The sequence below is a fragment of the Cavia porcellus genome, unplaced genomic scaffold (genome assembly GCF_034190915.1).
Source record: "Cavia porcellus strain 051 isolate PalLab524CR breed Dunkin Hartley unplaced genomic scaffold, mCavPor4.1 scaffold_15, whole genome shotgun sequence".
Lineage (NCBI taxonomy): Eukaryota > Metazoa > Chordata > Mammalia > Rodentia > Caviidae > Cavia > Cavia porcellus.
In genome coordinates, this window is record NW_026947498.1 from 52,375,381 (window position 1) to 52,397,244 (window position 21,864).

Sequence of the window (21,864 nt, forward strand, 5' to 3'; positions counted from 1 at the left end):
TGACATGAATCTATATGTTTCTTTATATTTCCTTCAAAGAGAAGAGATAGAACTTTTGTCTTCAGAGAAAGGAGGTAATTTGGAAGTAGGAGTGGCACTGGTGGAGGAGAGGGGAGGGCAAACCATCCCACTGGATGCGTTGGGACAGCCATGAGCTTCCTGAAGAAAGTGAGCACTGGGGTGTTAGAAGCGAGAGGGAGAAGGTCCTAAGTTTGAAAAGAAAAAGCATGATAAAGTTAGTTTGGCTACTGAGAAATAAATCATACCACATTGGTATCTGTGTTGAAGATTCAAGTGGTAGAATTTGCTATAAATAATTCTAAAACGAGAGGGTAGAATGTTTGGGAATCTTGTCCTTAGATCCCCAAAAATACACAAGAGGGGTTATATTTTCTAAATCTGTCATTTCCCTTGTACTCTTTGAATGGGCAGAATGTAAATATTTAAAATCAAAGATACTCTAGAAGCAATTTTAGAACAGCTTAGGTGAAATGAGTTCAATATTGAGGAGACTGAAGGAACTCTTCCACCTGCCCCTTTGGAATGCCCTCAAATCTAAGAAATAAAAAGATAAGCCAAGAGATAGGGTCTTAAAATTGGAAACTATCCAAATTCAGGTTACACTGCAGGTTAATAAATCTATCAAAACAAATATTCTCTAAGTGTGTGGTTTCAAAACTGCTGTTGAAAGCCTTTGTTAATGACCTAGTGATTGCTTTAGTAGCTCTTCAGGCAAGTGTGAATGTCCTAGCTGACATGTCGGCAATGCGTAAAGCATGTCAAATGTCCTGACTTCCAGCACCGGCCTATCTAGAGTATCATTAAATATTCCTGCTTACAGTTTGGCTTACTTAGCAATAAAATTTTATTTACTGTACCCATAAAATTTGTCTTTACTGTCTAAGGAAGTCTCTGTTGAGACTGGGTGTGTGAGAGGAATGTTCACAGGATGCTTGGTGAATAAATGGTCCAGTCTCCTCCGTGCAGCTTCTTCACTGAATAACAGACTACTTTTTTCAGTTTTCTCTGTCTCAGTCCCATAAAGAAATGTTCTAAATTCCGCAAGGAAAACAAATTTTAAAAAGTCTTATAGATCCACAAATATATATATATCCATTTATTTTTCTCTTAAATATTTATTGAGTGTCTCCTATGTAACAGACACCTTTCTAGGCATTGGACATGTAAAATTTATGACATTATAGATAATATATTCTAAGAGGGAAACAATGCGTGTATATATATATACATATTCACATATATATGCATATATATTTATACATATGTATGTGTGTATATACACACATGTGTATTCATATTTTTGCTCATTAAAGCACATTGTTTTAGAATATTTTATGCTGTTTGAAAAAATGCCTGAGGCAAAATGACTGAAATTTCTTTCTTATAATTCTGGAGTCTGGACCCCAGACCTAGGTCCAGGTTCCATATGAAAACGGCCTCCTTATTGTGGAGTAACATGATAGAAGTCAATCAAGACAAAACAATATAAGCCATATTGAACTTCAAAACAAGATAGTAGGAAATCAACAATGGCTACCGTAATGCTTCTTGTCTTTAAAAGCTGCCCATACAATGAAACACAGACAAAACAGAACAGAAGAGAACTAATAATAATAATAATAAATGAATGCAATACAGTACCTCAAAATAAGATAATAGTAAATTCCAAATGGCTACTGTAATGTATCTTATAATCTTTGAAATAGCTGCCCATGCCATCAGATAAAATAAAATCAAACAACACAAAGCAGAACCAAGCCAAACAAAACAAAATAATGAAAACAATAAAGGACTTTAAAACAAGATAATAAACAATTCACAATGGCTACCATCTTTAGAAGGAGATCCCTAATAGAGCCAGATGTGACCCAACAGTTAACAGAGGAGAAAATAATTGCAGATAAGGTTAGAGAGGCAAGTGTAGAGAGAATGAATCTTGTAGGACATCATGGGTATTAAAGAGTCTGACTAGAATTTCCACTAAGTAAAGTGCGAGAGTTCTGGGCAGAGGAGTCTAGAGTCTGAGTTGTATTTTTAAAGATTCTTCTGGCTACTATAGAAGACAGTCTGTGTGACAGTGTGTGCTGATGCATGATCTCACCTGTGTGTAAGGGGAGGAGGGAAATAGATGCATCTATGTAAAGACAAGATGATGAACTCAGACTGTGAGAGGACGAGAGTGTATCTAGAGGTTCTGGATACACTTGGAGGGACAAGTATATACCAATAGTGGCTATTGGGTCATAAGGCAAGTGAATAGATTATGATTCTTGTTGGAGACTACTACAAAATGGCTTTAAACAGGATTTAAAAACAACTAGTTGGCTTCCTATTTATCTGTGAGTCTGTCCTAGGCCTCGGCCCCTTGCCTGGAGACGGGAGCTGATTCATAGCAAGTGAACCTCTTCGAATCACTGGTATTGGCTGAGGCCTGGCTGGTCCTGAGTGTCTGTGAGACCAGAGATACCTCAAAGGATAAGATAAGGCTACAACCATGGACACTTGGCTCAAACATCAATTAAGTAGATGGAGACTGCAACTGCAGGAATTACTCTTACAGTCTTACTTCTACCATGTCTTTATGATAAGACAGTTCTACTAAATTCACATGATTCATTACTGAGAGATATCCTTCAAGTGACTCCCAAGGTCCTGCTCATGCCTGGGCTTTCCTCAGGTTCCCCACCCCTTGTTGTTGGACCTAATAAAAATGGGCTGTCCAGAGAAGTCTTTGTCTTAGCATTCAGAGTCTCAAGCTCAGCTAAAAGGTTTTGACCCTGCTGGAGCCCTAAAATCATACCACTTATCTCATTTTATTTAAGCATTTGCTGTATACTCATTTGGGAGATAGGGGATCTAGGTCAGCACCCGATAATTCTAGAATATTTATGCTTAGAAATTCTGTTTACTTTTCATGAAATTGGTTGGAGAATGCTGAGTACTTAGTTTGTGTGAGAATACAGTACTATGAAACCAGAATTGGAAGAGTCATAATTGAAGTCATATACACCAGACACTTTTCTCCTTCTCAGTAGACACTATGCATTCTTAACTAAGTACAAAAAGATGATGTTGCTAGCTATAGGGATGATATTGTTATTATAGGTTATGTATCAGTCAATATTTAGGCAAGAATGAGATTACATATATAAGCACAATAATTGAGAGTTAGTAAAAAATAATGCCTAATGAAGGTAAAGGGACAAGAGTGGAAGATTAGCAAGGTTATACACCCAAGTCTTTTCCCTTTAGGTTACAGGTTTTAGTAGTCTAATGTATTATGTCTGAGGTCCTGGTGATAATTCTATTGAGCACCCCTCTCCTAAAGCTAGTGTTACAATGCACAACTTGTTGTGATCTTTCCCTCTCCTTGAAACTTCAAGAACCAGGCGTTAACTGTTGTTACAGTTCCTTTTATCCTTGCAATATTTTACTAACTCATAATGTAAAGGGAAGGATGTTTATTTTGACTCACAGTTACAGTTCATAGGTCTCAAGTTCCATGGCAGAAATGACACGGCAGAAGGACAATATCAGAGGAAACTTGTGTCTTTCGGGCCAGGAAGATGAGAGAGAAGGGCCAATCCAGGATGATAGATGTGCCCCCCCAAACTCATGCCCATGACCCACTTCTTTGGACCAGATTCCACTTCCTAAGAGCCAATTAATTATACTACCCTCACAATTAAATCACTTTCCAAAAGCCCTGCATATGAGCAAATGATACTTTAGGTGGACTTTGTTATACATTTTTATTTATATTATATCTCTTGCAAATTGAAAATAATATTCCTTCAAAGGAGCAAAAATATCACAGTTAATATCAAATGGGAGTAAATATGCTAAATCATTCAGGATGAAGAATATATTCATATTGTGGAAAGGGTCTCTGGGAGATCATAATGCTCATTTTTGACAGGGTGGGCAGGAAAAATGCTCACAAGAAAGTGTGCACATTCTCCCTGAAGAAAGATGATTAAAATAAACTGGAGTTATACAGTTGTGCCCTTGAGATCTGTGGAGATAGAGACTTCAGTCGGAACTAGTAGTATGATCTTGAGTAATACACTTAACCTCAGTTTTCTGATCTCAGTATTGCTTATTGAATTCATTTGTAATCTGACCTTTTATAAAGGGAATGGGGATAACCTTGGTGAATCAAATTTAGCACTTATTCTGAAACTCACAAGGTTGCCGATAGGCATATATTTTAAGTCAGGGTATGTAAAAGTGCTTTGAAAATTTCATATATGCTTTGCATAAAAGCTATCGCTGTGAATATTTTGGATTTTGCCACTCGTAAATTATGTTCAGTTTATATCACAATATGCTGATGCATATTTTATTGAATATAAAATCTTTAATGGAAATGATGATATTTGCCCTTTCTCAATATGTAGATTTTAAAAGATGGATTCCATTAATTTGTTTATCTTTGCCCTTTGGATAAAACTATTCTTAATAACAAAGTATACCTTCTCCAAGAATAAAAATTACATTTTATTATAAAATTGTGTCATTGAAATGCTGTATAAATTTCTGAGCATTAACTTTAATGAAATAGTATTCTGAAGGGAAAAAATATCCATTTTACAGTTCATGACCCTTCAGCAGTGTTTTCTTGGGGAAGTTACAGGCAAAATGTGATGGTCAGCATCAGCAGATTAGATGAATTCTGTATCTATAGTCCATAGCCTCTCTCACCTCAGGCAATAACACTCAATAAAAACCAAATTGATATGCACAGGATTAAATCATTTAACAAGAAAGAGCTGGAGCAGGGTTTTGTACCACTAAATCCCTTTGGTAGAATGTCACACTTCAGCTGCAGCTGGAGCACAGGCAAGTCACTTTCTGCCCCTCAGGCTTTCCGATACAGAGCTTTGATGCTCTTTTTCTGGGGTCTCTCCAGGAGCCTGAATTGTTATAATGTGAGGAACAGTTCTGCCTCTATCGTTTTCATCACAAGTAAAAGCTGTCTAGGAACATCTATCTCTCAGGGGCAGCTACATCATCTTGAGGAGTGAATCTACAGGAGGAAAATGGAGCAGTGAATGTCACACTTTCTCATTTTTGACACTAATCCGTTTAAGTTTGCACTTCAGGAGGATATAATCAAAGCAAATTTTCTTATTACATTGTCATATTATATTTAGGGACCACTCACTAAAATCTAGCCAGACCTACATTTTACCTAAATACCAGAGACATGTATCTAGGGTCACTGATTGATATTTTCTGTTTAACTGTACCAACTAGAATCTAAATGTGCATTTGCTTTTGTCCAGTAATATTTCTATGAAATCACCCTACAGATTTAAAAATCTGTATCGAGTAATATTTATACAGATGATCACAACAGTATTATTTGAAAAGTAAGGCTAGGAATAACCTAAAAGTATACTAACAATTTAAAGGCTAAATCAAATCAATAGCTGTAATTTATGTCTTTAATATCATGCCACTAACAAAAATTGTGGTACAGTTACATGGAAGGGACACTAACTGCTAAGTCAAAAATAAGTCATAGAAAAAGATGTCTATTTTGATATAATTTGTAATAACAATATATATACCTGTACACACTTAGAAACATGCTCAGAATATTACATATATATTTATAATTATTATAATAAGAAAATAAGGGAATGACATCAAATTTGGGCCAATGTTAAAAGAAAATTTCTGATTTTACATTTTTAGTGTTTTATCTTTTTTGGTATATATGCATTTATTATTTGTTTAATTAGATCAAATAGGTCAAAAATACGAAGGTTGTCAGAATTTCTTGTCTCTTTGAAAGACTGCATTCTCTTTATCTTAATGTGCTTCTATTGTTTTAGAGACTTTTGCTCTGTGAAAAGCACATATGTGTGTCACATTCAATACCTGAAGGGATTACAAAATACAGAAATGAATAGAGTGTTAAGCCGAGACTAAGACAAAAAAGAAAACACAGCACCCATCTAAAATAAGTAGGTACTCGTTGGCCTCAGGTTATTTCTGACAGGGAGTCATTAGAAAACTATAGTGATTCTTCTTATTTTTTCTGGAAAAGCTTAAGGTTCAGATTATGCTTTCCTATTGTATTTTGAAAATAATAGCTTCCATTAACTCAACATTGTTTGATTCATGTAAATGATATCATATAGTTTTTATCTTTCTATGTTCAGCTTATTTTATTTGATGCAATATCTTCAGTTTCATTCATGTTGCCACCAATGGAAGGACTCTTTCTTTTTGAAGGCTGAATATTATCCACATAGATGAATGTGCCTTAGCAAATTTTCTTTATTCATTATCTGCTGATGAATATGTAGTTTCACTCTATATTCTAGCCGTAGTGAATGATGAAATGAGCATGGGAATATAGAGAGCATATTCAGGTAGTGATTTTATTACCTTTGTTATATACTCAGAAATGAGAATACTAAATCATATAATAGCTTCATTTTTAATTTTTTGAGATGATCAGAACGTAAGGAAAATAGGAGCTGGTCAAGTTTACAAAATTCTGTTATGAGATACGAAAACTCTGGAGATCTAATGTAGCATAAAGATTATTGTTAGTAATAATATATTACATATTTGAAATTTGTGTCACATTTTTAAAAACTGTCACCACACTCAGACACACAGCCGAATGTGTGGGATGATACATATAATATCTCAGTTCACAAATAACTTCTGTTCATGAATAATTTGGTTTGCAAACAGAAGTGTTTAGCAAAATTTTGTTTCCCTTCCTGAATTCTGCATCTGGTGATGAACATGAACATGCTCATCTTTGCCATAACTATGGGACAAGTTAAGTTTGTGAACCAATTTACCACTATATTACTTTGCATGTTAAAACAATATCTGCCAAAGCTGAGCCCCAGCCATCTACATCGTTGCTAACTCTGACATAGAAGTTTAACACCCTTAACTCTAATACACATTTAATCTTCAAAGTAATTTTGGGAAGAAAGTGTGATTATTCTTGTTTTAAGATAAAAGAACTTTAACTGTAGGAATATATTAGTAACTGTCTTGTTTCACAGCTCTAGTGAATGACTGTGTCAAGCTTTGCTGTTTCCTTGTTCAAATTTACAGTTCTGTTCTCTGAACTTGATTTCTTTAGGGTAAGACTCTTCTAGAGATCAAGAAGGTGGGGCAGCTTCTGCTAGGCTCTGGTGAGGGCCTCATGGTAGAAGATGTCACAATGGTGGGGAGAAGAAAGGAAGCCCTAGACTAGGGAGGGTTCATTCCTGCCCATTTTTAACAATGAAGTCTATCAGGAACTAATTTAGGCTCCTTCAAGAACTATTCCTTCCAAGGGTATTACTCCCCAAGAACAAATAGTGACTTTCCACTAGGCTCCTCCTCTTGGAAGTTCCATCACCTAACAGATTGCCACATTGAGGACCGAGGTTCTATCACATGACTCTTTGAGAGAGTCAAATTATATCCATGATATAGGAGTTATTTTGTTTGGAAATATCTTCATTGTACATGTAATCACTTAGATGTGGTTATAGTAGAGTAGGTTGGATCTTTATTTTAAGAAGACTGCTAACCTTGTGAGGAGAATGGAAGAGACAACATAAGCAATGTGAAGACACAAAAGGAGAATGATTTGTGACAATGGAAGCAGAGATTGGAGCGTTATATCTCAAGCAGAGGGATCCCAACAGTTGCCCGCAAGTAATATACGTGAGCGAAAGTCTGAGTTAGACTCTTCTCTGAGACCTCCAAGAAGGAACTCACTGGATGACACCTGAATTTGGACTTCTGAAATCCTCAACTGTAATGTAAAAATTCTGCCGTTTTAAACCACTGTGTTTGTGGTATAATAAAATGGTAGTTTTGGGAATACAGTACACGAACCAAAACCCCATACTAACTGGGAGAGGGCAGTTTTTCAAGTAATACAGATTCTACAATACGATGCAAGAGTAAGAACATGGAACCAACAGAACCAAACAACAGAAAATTTAAACTATCTAGTGCTAGTATCTTGAAATGTTCTGAACCATTTTTTCAATCCATTCTACCTACCTATCATTTATCATGTATCTATTAACTGATATTTTTTTCCCACTCACTCAAAAAAAGGCAAAAGTCAATAGCGCTGGGAGGTAGAAGGCAGAATGCTTTTAGTAGACCATAGCACTTACAGCTATCTTTTCTGGTATTAATCATCGAATGGAAAACTAAGCCCATGCAACTTCTATTGCCTGATGAGGTAAGTCTACCCGATCATTTATACCTTTTTTCTATCTACAAGAAAAAAATGTATTCTGCAGTGAGTCAAAATTAAACCATCCTCCAGTGGAACCAAATGCAACGCAAATTAAGTGCCAGAAATAAAAGAAATATTGAATTTGAAGGCAAATAATGCCTAAAAAATTGCAAAACCTTGTTGCAACTTTTAATACAATGTATTTGCCACTCAAAACAAAAATTAGCAGCCATACCAGTACTTAAGACAAAGTGACTCAAAGAAAGGAAACAAGCAGATAAAGGAAACAGACCTATAAGTCTGAGACTATAAATGACAAAATGAATAGTTCAAACTAAAAATAAAGACAGACATGGAAAGAGTATTTTTTAAAACAATCAAGTCAGGATTGATTATGGGTTTGCAGAAGGATCATAGACCTTACACAAGGTGCTTCAAAGTGAATTTGAGGTTTTGACATTGTTTTATATCTTTGATTGGTAGGTGATCCTGTGGGTATGTTCCTTTTCTGAAAATTAAAAGAAGGTATATTTTGTTTATGTTATTTATATCAATTTTACAATACTTTAAAAATATTCTGACTGGAAAATGTCTAAAATAAAAATGCATTCTAATGTCAACTGAAAGGAAGTAAATATATAGCTGTCAGCAATTTCTAAAGGTCAATGTGACATGTACAGAGAGACCAAGAGCTTGCTCAAGGAAAAAGACTAAATTAGAATTACTAGGAAACGCTGAGTGTAGCCTACAGTACTAACTCAATACAAAGTTATTAAAGGAATAGATATAAGACCTATTTATTCCTCCCACTGAAAAGTGTGGCAGAGCTGAATGAACAAACATATATTATGGTTTCTGATCATTTCTGTGGTACCCAGTTCTTTTACAGACAGAAAAAAAAATTAAATTGTGCTATTTAAATTAGGAGAAAGGAAGCAAATTTTTTCATACTTGGCTCTGCTTTTGCTTTACTATGTGTTTTTTAGAAAAAGCACTCTCTTCCTCAGTACCTCTGGAAAAGACCCAGGAAATATTTGCTCCTTTATAGCTGCACAGACCTTGGGTGACAGGAATATTGCATTGCAGACTGTGACAGGGTGAGCCTGGTGGGCACGTGCAGTCTGGCTGCAACATTCAGTGTCTGTGTTCATATTTGCTAACACTGACCACATCGTTTCACATATTTCCTAGAGCAGATGGTTCTATTTCTATTTTATCTTTAAGGCAAGTCTAAATCATCTCTTACTGTGACTGAGGAGCACTGGAATTAACAGAAAGAAAGCCTATTAGCTTATTTGAGAGCCATAGAATTGAGTGAAATTTCTCTTTCCACTATTTTAAAATGAAGGACTGACTCCCTTTTGAGATCAATATATGTTTCTAGTGTGGTTAAAGGAAATTTTTCAATAACATTTTAAAGGAGAAGTCAAGACTCTTTATGATTCACTTTATCAGGAACTTACAAAGGGATCAACCTAAAGAAAATCAAGATTAAATAATTGTGGCTGAATTTTATGCCAGCAAAAATGCGTCACTTATGCCTGCATACTCAATCACTCATTCGACAAAAAAGAGTCCCTTCTGTCTGTAAATTAAATTGCATGGCTCCTTCAATTGCTTATAATTTATGGGAAGTGAAAATACACCCAAGTGCTAAGCTACATAACAGTGCAAAATGATTATTGGAAAAATACTAAAAGGAAGTGGCAACAAAGTATATGATTAAAAATAGCAGTTGGATGCTCTCAAGGAGAATTGTCAAGTAAGCTTTGGAAGACAACAACAAGGTGAACCTGGAAGAGTAAAGGCTTTTGAATTTCTTTCCTATATTAAGGTTAAGAAGAAACATCTGAAAAGATGTGTGCATGGCGTGTTTAGGGCAAAATAGCAAGACAACTTCAGCTGCAATAAGACCATAAAAAGAAAGGAATGGAAAAACATTTGGAAGAAGTTGCAGAAAAATATATTTACGTAAGCGTAAGAAATTTTGTCTAAGGACAAAATGCCATAACGAGGACAGCTTGAAGTGAAGGAAAAATCCTAAATTCTGAAGTAGAAGAAACTGATCCCAGCTGTCCTAAATATATCTGAGTTTCCATTTGTTCCTTATAAAAATGTAGATAATAATATTATCATAAAGATTTATTATTAGACTTAAATATGCATAAAAGTTGGGAGCCACATAAGCCCTTGAAACGTTAAAACATCACCCCATGCTCTGATTTTATTTTCTATACATTTGAGTGGTATTATAAAAAAATCTGAGGAGGCTAATGGCTTGCTAAAGACAGTACTTTAGAGAGCTAAATCTGACAATAATTTGGAAGAATTGTTGGAGGCAAGGAGGCTAACTACAAACATTGTAAAAGGCAGGGCATTTGAGTCCCATTTAAAAAAAAAAATGTGTGCATAGCGTGCTTCCTCTGAAGGGATATACAGGTTTTCATTGTTGAATAAGACCATGACTCCCAAAGAAGTAAAACAGTTCTATGTAGAACACAGAAGATGATAGAATATGATGGAATTCCAAGCACAAATTGATTATATTTAATTATTGTATATGCAAATTAAATGAGGGACTTAACAGTAAAATTTTAATTTTTTGTCACTGAGAATATTATACCTTTTCTAGAGTGAACAGAGTCATTTCGGAAAGTAAGTTCTATGTTTGGTTTTAAACATGTTGAGTTTCAGATATTTTTTAGAATTGCTAAGTGAAATTCTGACTAGAGAGCAATTCACGGTGAGTTAGGAAGTACATCTAGGTTGGAGATTAGAATAGTTTAAGGTAATGAGTCTTGTGTTATTCCTCTGCTCCACAGAATGCGAAAAAAGGCCAAATAGAAAATCACAACCTAGGATATATCCAGATAACTTTTGGTCATGTCTGAAACACTGAAAGAAGTAGTGAACTTTTTTGCAATTTCATAGAAAATCGTCATGCAGATGTATGTTGAAGTATGAAATAGAAACAAAATCTACAAACATTTTTAGAGTCTAACACGGGACGGGATGAATCTGTATTTATTCACTGTTGGATCGAGAGAAAAAGAGAGAACAGTGGTGGGAAAATTGTCAGAGAAGGGGGCTAAGTTTCTAGGAGTGTGAAAATAAAACATACTTAATACAAAATACTTAGAATTTAAAGTTTGAAGGGAAAACTTCAATTAAGCAGAATTTGTCAAAATAGACAGGTAAATGAGACACATATATAAAGTTCCAGAAACCCAGAAAAGTGAGAATTTTGAGAATAAGACAGTTTCAAATATAGCAGGGGAGACATATGAAGTAAGAAGGGTCACAGGCACTAAAGTCTTCTTCCTGGAAACTCTTTAAAGTAATGTAACTTCATGTTATGTATAAGGATGCTTGGGTTGTTTTCTAGAATGCAAGGTTTAATGCAGAACTTTTCTACTTGTAAGAAAGCCCTTGTAGACATCAATAATCAATCATAAATGTGAATCCCTGAGGCAGATCATTTATTTTAAGTGCTTTTTACTCCGCTCATCACAGCTGCATCTAGCATCCTTTACCCAAATCTTAGAATCTGACAGTCTCATCCACTTCAGACTCGATTAGAAGTTGAAAATTGTTGAGAATGGAATAATTTATAATCTCAAAACTTAGCACTTTAAAGATAATGATGAAATGAATCAATTTTTCTTGTTGTTAGAAGCAGCTAAAAACCTCAGAACTCTTCTATCTCATCTCCTGTGTTAATCAAAATGAAATACTGCTCCCACCCGAGCATCAACTAAAGCAGCAAATCTGTTATTTTTTGTTGTTTTTGCTATTGTAGAAATACAAAAACAATACATATGACTCTCAATGTTTTTAAGCAAGTGCAGCTTCAAATATGCAGCAGCAGCACTCATGGAAGTTATTGCCTTGGAAAGAAACATTCATAGTCACTGTATTTTACCCTTACAGCATTTCTCCGAAATATTTAGTGCAGAGCGTGAGCAAGTCTCAGTCAGGTATGAATTGGAGGGGCCAAATGAAGAAAGCTGGAAGTCAGGTCCTGCTTCTCTGGTTCTCTGTGACTAGCACAAGTAAGCTTTTCCACCTGAAATCTTAGTTGGTTTGTCTGTAGAGAGATGAGGACAGTAGTTTTCAAACCTAAATTGTGATTCTGGGCATCAGTTAGGTAATTTATAATAAATAATCTATTGTATCTTGTTTCATAAACATAGTATGAGTATTCTTAATATAATTGTAAATGTGCTAATATATACTTCTTATTCAATAGAGTCAGTTTTAGTATTTTTCTATTATTCTCTTTTCACTGTAGAGATTTTTTGGAACATTCAAGTGATACAAGCAACTATGTAGTACCTTAAAGATTCCTATATAACAAATCAACAAAGGAGACAGAGGTATGGACAGAACCCTTATTAAAAGATTTATTTTAAATACAGGAGAAAATGTGGATTGGTTAATATTTTAATAGCAAATAATCTGGTGATTCTACAGCTTGAGAAATTAGGGGTGAATTTCTTATTTGAAAATATCTTCAGATCTTTGAACTAAGGGAGCTACAACTAGGCAATAAATATAATCTTATTCCAAACTATCTCCTATAAAATAAACAAAAAGGAAAATAAAAGAATAGTACAATGGTTTAAATATTTTAGACACTGACCCACTCATTTAAAGAACATAAAATTATACTTTACCATTGAATTGACAATACAAGCTGATATCTTCTGTTCTAAGTAAATTTCTCAACCTGTTACCTAAAAAAGTTTAGCAGCTCTTTTCATGTATCAATAATAGATATAATGGTATCAAAGGTGAACACTATTTTAAAACGTTTTTATTTTAAAGAGAATAAAATAAAACAAAACAGAACAAAGCAGATCAGAAGAAAATCATGCAAGCGACACAGGATTTCAAAGCAAGACAACAGAAATTAACAGTGGCTACCATAATGTTTCTCATTTTTTTCAAAATAGTTGTCCATATCTTTATACAAAATGAATTAAAAAAACAAAATAGTATAAAACTGATTAAAACAAAAGAATGAAAGCATTACAGGCCTTCAAAATTAGACAATAGGAAAATCAACAATGACTATAATAATATCTCTTGTTCTCTTCAAAATAGCTGTCCATACCATCACACATATTGAAATCAAGTAATAGAAAACAGACTAAAACCAATCAAAACAAAGAATAAAAGCATTGCTGTACTTCAAAACAAGATGATAGTAAATCAACAATGGCTACTATAATGTCTTATTTTCTTCTAAGTAACTATTGATACCATCACATGTAATAAAATCAATTCTTGTAAACTCTTTAGGTGAAGATCTAGACATGTATAAACCTATAGATGTACATTTATCCTTGCTGTATTAGAGGAAAAAAGAAAACAAAACACAAGAAAAACAAGAAGCAAGAGACAAAAAGAAATAATCAAGTACCCAAAACAATAACAATACAGGCTTTCAAAACAAGATGATGGGTGGAACATAAGGTTGTTATTTTGCATAGTTATCTTCAAGAGTTACTCAGATTACCAGATATAAACATGCAAAATTGATCTAATCCTATGAATGTTAGCTATTTTGTTTCAAAAACTAATAGAATTACTAGTACAATCATCTTTGCTATCTTAAGTGTATATATACAAATTTATATCTTTTTTCTTTCCCTTCTCCTTTTTTTTCTTTTGTCGATCTGAGTTATTTTTTCCCCTTTGAGCAGTTTCTTATCCTTTGAGGCTTTTACAGGTAAATGGATGCTACTTGAAACCATACTCATAAGTGACATAAATCAAACTACGTGTGTAAATACCCTTTTGTCTCCCTAGTGTAAGAAACTGAAAGAGTAAATAAGATACAAAACCTTCAAAAATATTGTGAAAGGATATGAACACCATTTTTCAGATCAGTTTATTTTGGTATCCATTTTGGATATTATTTTGGTAGATACTCTACTCAAGTTAAGTAATTAAACATAAATCTTCTATGATGCTGAATTGTATCCATTTTTGCAATCTGAAGAAAATTGTCATAGGAATATATGATAAAGTACCATGGAATAGAAAACTGAGTTTAAAGTTTGTATTGTACATTCCTAAGCTATACTGCTGGGTATTATTAGTATAACACATGGCAATAATAAGATCATTTTCTCGTACAAATATCACTTCCACAGAATAAAGTCATCATACACAGAGAGTTGTCACTTTATTTGGAAAGGGACCTAAGTTAGAGAATTTCATTTTGAGAGACACTATTCATCACTTCAGAGAGAAACTTAGCTGTATTCCTCTGCCAAAAGTGATTCAATTTATACATAATGGAGGTTTTATTTGTTCATTCTTTCAGATTTATTTTCAAAGTATTTCTACTTGCAAATTATCTCAATGTTTTTGTTTGTTTGTTTATTTGGGTTACAACAGGAACGATGTATCAGATACATAATGTTAAAATTTTATTTAAATCTAAACATAGAACAGGATTGAAAAGGCTGATACAAATGTTCATAAACTCCATCTTCTTTATATAACCAAACCCTTAAATTTGCACTATAATTTTCAAAAGAGAGACTATTCAACAAAGTTTAAATGACTTTTAACAGTGTTTTTAAAAAGTTTTCATTACTAAAAAGGAAGAAAAATGATTTTTCTTTCTATTGTACCTTATAACTGTTACAGGGACACCTCTCTTAACTGCCTGGAGGAAGTTAGCTGTTGGTTTCAAAACCACTTTTTCCAGAGAACTAGGGTGTAATGACTCAGATTTCCACGCCGAGGTCGTCCCTGAGAAAGACATTAGATCTATGTAGGAGAGGTTAAATTAAATGATTTGGTATCACTTATTATTTCCTCAGGCAAACCACATGTAAGAGAACCTCTATCCGAGAATGACTTGAGTTATATGTGCTTCATCCTGTTCTTTGCTAAAAGGTTTTTGTGTCTTTCAGTTTGCATGTGTGCTTGATTGACATCTTTCTATAAATAAATATACTTAACATAATAAAAGTCATTCCACGCCTCAGTATTCACCATTTTCTGGAGAGACAAAATTAAATATGATTGAAATTGTGTACTATTGGCCTATAGAGTTTCACATTTTTCAAAGACCTTCAGATGTTGAGATAAATGAAAAAGAAAAACAAGAAGACAAGTGATAACATTAATTGGGACCTCACACCAGGGCAGATATTTTGCAAACAATGTTTAATGTAATTCTATGAAAGATTAGGCATTTTTATCTGTTTTTCTGTTGAGACATTTGAAATGAGACAAAAATAACTTTTCTCAAGTTTTCTCTGAAATGTAAGTAGAAGAATTAGAGGAAGAAAATTAAGGTCCCAGGATCTGTCATTTTCATACTACTTGATATATGATTCTACAAGACATTTTTCACTTGAAGTGTTTCACACATATTGAGGGTCATGTGCTATTAAGCCCTTTGTTTCAAATATAAGATATAAAATAGATGCTTGGAAATTTGGTTAGCAGATCACACAAGCATTTTGAATTATAAATCATTTGACGTTAAGCCACATTTCATAATTGTGTGTGTGTTTTCTTGGTAAGAGCCAGTTTCCTATATCCCAAGAAATGATAGATTATATAATCTATATGATAGTTGCCTGTCAATGTGACATTTTCTCATTGTCATTTACTACAATTACAGAATTTAGGAATACTCTAATTATGGTGGGGTTTATTATTTTAGTATTTCATAAATCTATGGAGATTGAACCATATAATTTACTAATTTATTCAATAAATATGTATTTATTGAGTGGTTGAGCTATAATTGTACAAAACATTAAAGATATAATAAGTTAACATAGTCTAGTAGAAGATATATTTTTCATGTAATCAGCAGCAATTACGAAATTTCAGTTGTGGTGAGCATTGTTATATGGCACTAAGATTGTATGACAGCAAAATTAATGCCAAATAGAGAAATTAACTTCCATAGGAAGAGTTGGAAAGTTAAATGATATCCACTCTATGGGATGAGCAAGAGTAAATTCAGCCCAGAGGGGAAGAAAAGATGGTTTTATCATTTGGTTATCCTTGTTGGGTGGTGGTGGTTCTGAATCAGCAGACCAAGGATCACAGTGAGCAAGAGTAGGCAAGGTTAATGGAAAGGTAGGGATTCAGAAAGGATCCACCAAAGCAGCTTTGTGTTGAACACAAAGCTGCAATACTTTTTAGACACAGTGGGTATGAGAGGGGTAAGAGTGAGTGCCAACAGCTAGACCTTTCAATGGAATTTTAGCAGTGTAGTGTTGGGTCAGAATACTGGTACTCTTACTAAGATAGTAGTGAGCTTGGAAATAGCAGAAAAGATCAGACAGTGTGTTTAGATTAATGGACAGACATTAATGAAATATTAGAATGAAAGAATGAGGGACAAAGAGAACCTGTTGAAGATGACTTTGGTTTCTCATTCTCTCTGTTCATAATGTATTCAAAAATCAACTGAAGGAGGACAATGAATGAAGATATGGAGTCTCATTTGGTACATATTGAAATTTAGATACTTTGGCAACATCTAAGTAATTGTTCTTTGCAGTTGCTAAGTGAGAAAGAGCAACTAATTGTCAAGGGTAAAAAAAGTGCACTTACGAAAAACTGAAAAATCCTTACGTATTGCATCAATGTTCCTTATGTGATAGCATCTAATGTGACATTGTGTATACAGACACTTCTCAAATATTCCTGGAGAATGTTGCATAATTAAAACACTCCTCACAAGACACTTTGATTTGTAACTTGGAATTTAGGAAAATGCAATGTTTTTTTTAAGTAAAAGTCATAACTTTGTAACTTTTAATATTCATGAAGTGTAGTTTAAAATTTTAACCTTTTAAATGCCACGCAGAATCTAAAGAAAGGCAAAATTATTGTCATATCCAATTCCAAGGGAAATAAGTAAAAAGAATACTCATAAAATCATAATTGCTAAAATTATTGAGACTATATCAGTCACAATGACAATCACCTATGATCTCTCAAAGATCTTGATTAGTAATGAGATAAGGACTATCATTTTCACTTTGTCAGTGAGGAAATGGAAACTTAAAACCTTGTCTAAGTTTGTACACCCAATCAAGCCCCAAATCCAGAAATCAGACGCAAAACCCATATCAAACAGAGGTTCTAGTGGGTCCGAATTTAGGAGAGTTAGAGTTAATTAAACATACCAACCCAGAAGATTCCAATATTCTAAGATTATGTAACTCCTTGTAGCTTCCATAAGCTCTTTGGAAACAAATACAATTGTTTTAATCTATTCTTTTGTCTTTTAGACATTGACAGTTCTTATCTGTATAAACAGAAGATGGATAGATATGATTACAAAGATGACTTGAAATAACTCAAAATTCATACAACTCTCTGGGCATTCAGTACCCAAAACTTTAATGTACATCATGGAGCCAACATATAATTATATACTTTGTAATGTCTCCTAAAACATATGCAAGTAAATTATTAGCTTATTTAAAATGGCTTGGAATAAAAACAGCAATTGATATTGAAATCTTACAACTGAGCCAGACCACTTTTTGTTCAAGAGACTGTGCTGCTTATTACTATTTTATTCTGACTGTATCACCAAGTGGTGATCCACCCAAATCGATGGATCAAAGAGGATCTGCAAATTAATGTTGGTTCTCATACATGCTGTCCGGTTGAAAGTGATAATGTGATTAGAAATGGTTCTGTCATTAGGACTAACAGTATCTAAAACATTTTGAATGCTCACCAACTACTGTCCGTATGCTCTACATAGATTATCTCATAGCAACCCTATTACCAGGGACAGTTATTGACCCCAAATTGTGGGTGAGGTTATATAACTGCACACTAATGTGTAAGTGTCAATTGGCAGGGCCACATGAGCAGTCTTCAGAATTATTCAGAACCACTTAATGGACTTGACATGGAATTCTGTCACCACTGAAGGTCAAAAGAATGACCACATTATGAAGATTGCAATGTAATTGTTGCAGAACCATAAAGTGTGGGGCTCTATTTCTTTTTTCCATCTTTCTTTTCTTTTTCTTTCTTTCTTTTTTTTTTTTTTTATTCAGGGGAGAGTATGAATGCAGTATCCACTATCACAGATTATGTAGCTGAGTTTTCTACATTTGGAGAAATCTCAGGGATCAGCACATTTGGAAAGCAATGGTGAGCCTCACCCAGGAAAACCACCTTGTAAGGCATCTCCACTGTCAGGTAAGTATCTGGGTTTCTTATGCAATCATTTATAAATCAGTGTCCTTGGGATGGTTAGTAGCCTCATTTATTAACTGGCAATAATATTAATATTTATCTTTTGTGTTGGTATGAAGTGGGTAAGCCAGTCCAAATAAAATAATTTTTCATAGTAATTGGAGAATCCTAAGTACTGAATAATTATCATTATCCTTTTTATTTTAATTTTTCTACTTCTAATTCTATGAATTAATTCTGGCTCTAAAAAGAGGTACAAAAGCTTTTGGAAGATTTAATTGCTTTCTTTAACTCTTAGCAGTTTTACCTCAGTCAACAATTTGGTACAACTTAACATTTGTAAGGGTTCCTTCTCACAGAGACAATAATCAGCCAACTTGTGAGCTGAATTAGGAAATCAAGTTTCACATGCATAAATAGGCAAGATGGTGAAATTCTTGCCTAAGGCACACTTGAATTCAAGAAGTTCTGAGGCCTGGCACCAAGACAAGTTCTCTAACCAGAGAAAGCCCTTCTCTCTTGTTTCTGAGAACCCAAGAAAGAGAACAGGGGGAAGAGGATATGGCTGGTCTCAGAGCCTGACTGGTATTTACAAACTGCATGAAAGTTCCCTGGGCCAGACTTGTTCACTTCTGTTGGGAAACTTTACCTTGGGTGAGACGTGGAGTAAAAACTGTGCTTGGCTAAACAGAAGAAAAAGCAGCAGATCACTATAATGGCTGTGTTTCATTAACCCAAAGGCTGTAAGTAAAGGAAAATAAAGTTATAGATCTAACAAATTTTAGAAGACAGCATTTCATTAATTAATTTGTTTGTTTGTTTAACCAAGTACATCATAGTATACAAGCTCACTGCTACATTTACCTAAAAATAAATCCATATGGATTTCTGTGGTACCAGGAACTCAATGGCAAAAGCTTTGTTAGATTAAAAAGAGTCATCTCACTGCATTTAATCTTCTTCCCCCATTTCTGCTCCCTCCACTTTAAAAATACTTGTTCATTTCCACCTCAGCAGGAATTAAAATGATTTCTATTTTATGAATTGGTTGAGATAAATGCAATGAAAAAAAAATTTAAAGACGTAATTCAGAGACACCTCCGCATACACATGCTTACAGATGTTTTATTGATTTTGGAGGAAGCTAGAAAGTTGTAAAACATCAACTATATAAACCTGCTAGTTTGGTTTCATCTCAAAAGAAAGAAAAGTGGTAAAATAATGATTTGTGGTAATCAAGATATTCATTGAGAAGAGACCTGTGGAGTGATGTAATGTTACCTGCTTGGATGATATTTCAAATCACATTTTCTAGTTCAACCCTAAGTTTTCTGTCTCTTTAGGGTGGAATTTTCATTCCTAGCAGGCACCCTTGGTAAAGATAATCCACCAAAATTGTGACTGGAATTAAAGACTGCATTAGGCACCCTAATAACCAACATGAAGTTCATTTTGCTGATTGTACACTTATGGTACCTGTCAGAGTAGCTTCTCTTTCTTGACTCTCTAAATCCCTACCTGCTCTGTTTTCATTTTTTCTTTTATTCTGGTCAAAGAATTAACTCTAAAATTTTATGTAGACCCTTCCAAATTTAGAAAACTGGAAGATTTTTCAGGAGGGATCCACTAAACCGTGGAACTAAATAGCTCAGTTATCGATAATTTTAAAATAAAATTTCACTGTCAGTTTTGAAACTTTTGAGCCTTGTGAGTATGGGTGAATGAGTTCAACCTTTTTTTTTGTGCGTACAGATTCTCTATCTGAAGAAGAGCTGGGGATAAAATATTACCTAACATATTGAGAATTAAGTGAGGGCACAGAGAAGCAAAGAGCAGGCTATCTCATACATGAAGGTGGTTATCAGTAGAGCTAAATATGCTGTTAATGAAGTCTGATTGGAGGACATGGGTCACTGGGGCATGACCTTGGAAGAGTATATCCTCCTATCCAGTGCCTTTCTTTCCTCGCACTTTCTTTCAGCTTTCTGTGCTTCATGACTGCTATGAGTTGAGCAGCTTTCTCCAAAAGGTCCTTCTGCCATTCCACTTCTGGATGCCAAATAACCATGAACTGAAACCTCTGAAACTGTGGGCCAAATAATGTTTTCTCCTTTAAATTATGTATCTCAAGTACTATGTTGCAACAATGAAAGCATGACTAATACATACAAATAAACTTATGCAGGAATTTGGAAGATAAGGTTAGTTCTTTTTATCTTCTAAAATCTATTATGATTTTGTATAAATAACATTAAACAATAGATATTAAAATGAAATATTAAAATGGAGCTATATAATAGAAGACTATAGCAGTGATTTGCTTAAGAATATTCTAAGTATTAACTTGTTTTTCCATTAACCTGTTACACTGAAAAAGCTGACAAATATAAGAACTTCTGCTTCAATCAAACTTTTTCTTTCTAAAGGGACAACTGGCTTTCTTAGTTGGCATGTATAAAGTCTTATATTAAAAGGAAAAGTCATTAGAGAGAATTCATTCAAATCCTACTATTTCACCAATAAATTGCATAGCATAATAACAGAATAATGTCTTACTGTGTTTGAGCTGGCATAAAAAAATACCGTAAAATGGGTGGGTTGTAAACAATAAAGGAAACTTCTTTCCTGTTCAAACACAGTTACTTTTCTCTGTAACTTGTGTGACAAAAAGTGTGAAACTGGCTCTCTATTTTAGAAGGGCATGAATTCCATTCACAAAAAGTCTACATTTGTGATCTAATCATCTCCCAAGAATCCTGCTTCCTCAAAGTATCATGTTGATGACTTGGTTTCAACATATGAATTTTGGGGGATAAATATGCAGAATATAACACTTAATAAATTAGTGTTATACTGAGAATAATTATTCAAGTGATCATTTTTAACAAACTGTAATTCTAACTTAAGTGATTCTAGTTAAAGGGAGATGTGGTCAGAAAGAAGTAAATATGAAAAAAATTCATTGTGAATTTTAATATATACTTTTGGTTTCAATTTTTAACTTTACAAGAGTGATGGCCTTGTGTGATTTGTGTTGCTAAATGGTTATTTTATAGATTGAGAGTAATGTTAACAACCTCCTAACATCTCCAGATATTTGTGCATTAAGGATATAAAGATAAAGCTCACAGACATAAACATCAACATTATGTGGTATTTTATTCTCTCTTTCCTTTCATTTAGTCACTTTCTACACTTAAAGTTAAAAACCCTTACATTGCTAACTACCAAACAAACTCCTTTCAAGTAATTCAACAGTTCTCATTACTTAGCATTTCTTTGTGTGATATTTATTCTTATCTTAATAAAATTAGTCTACTCACTAGGTGGCTCAGCCTGCCCTCGAACACTCAGTGATCTTCCTGCCTTACCTCAATGAATACTGGTAATACAGGCCTTTACTATCACAG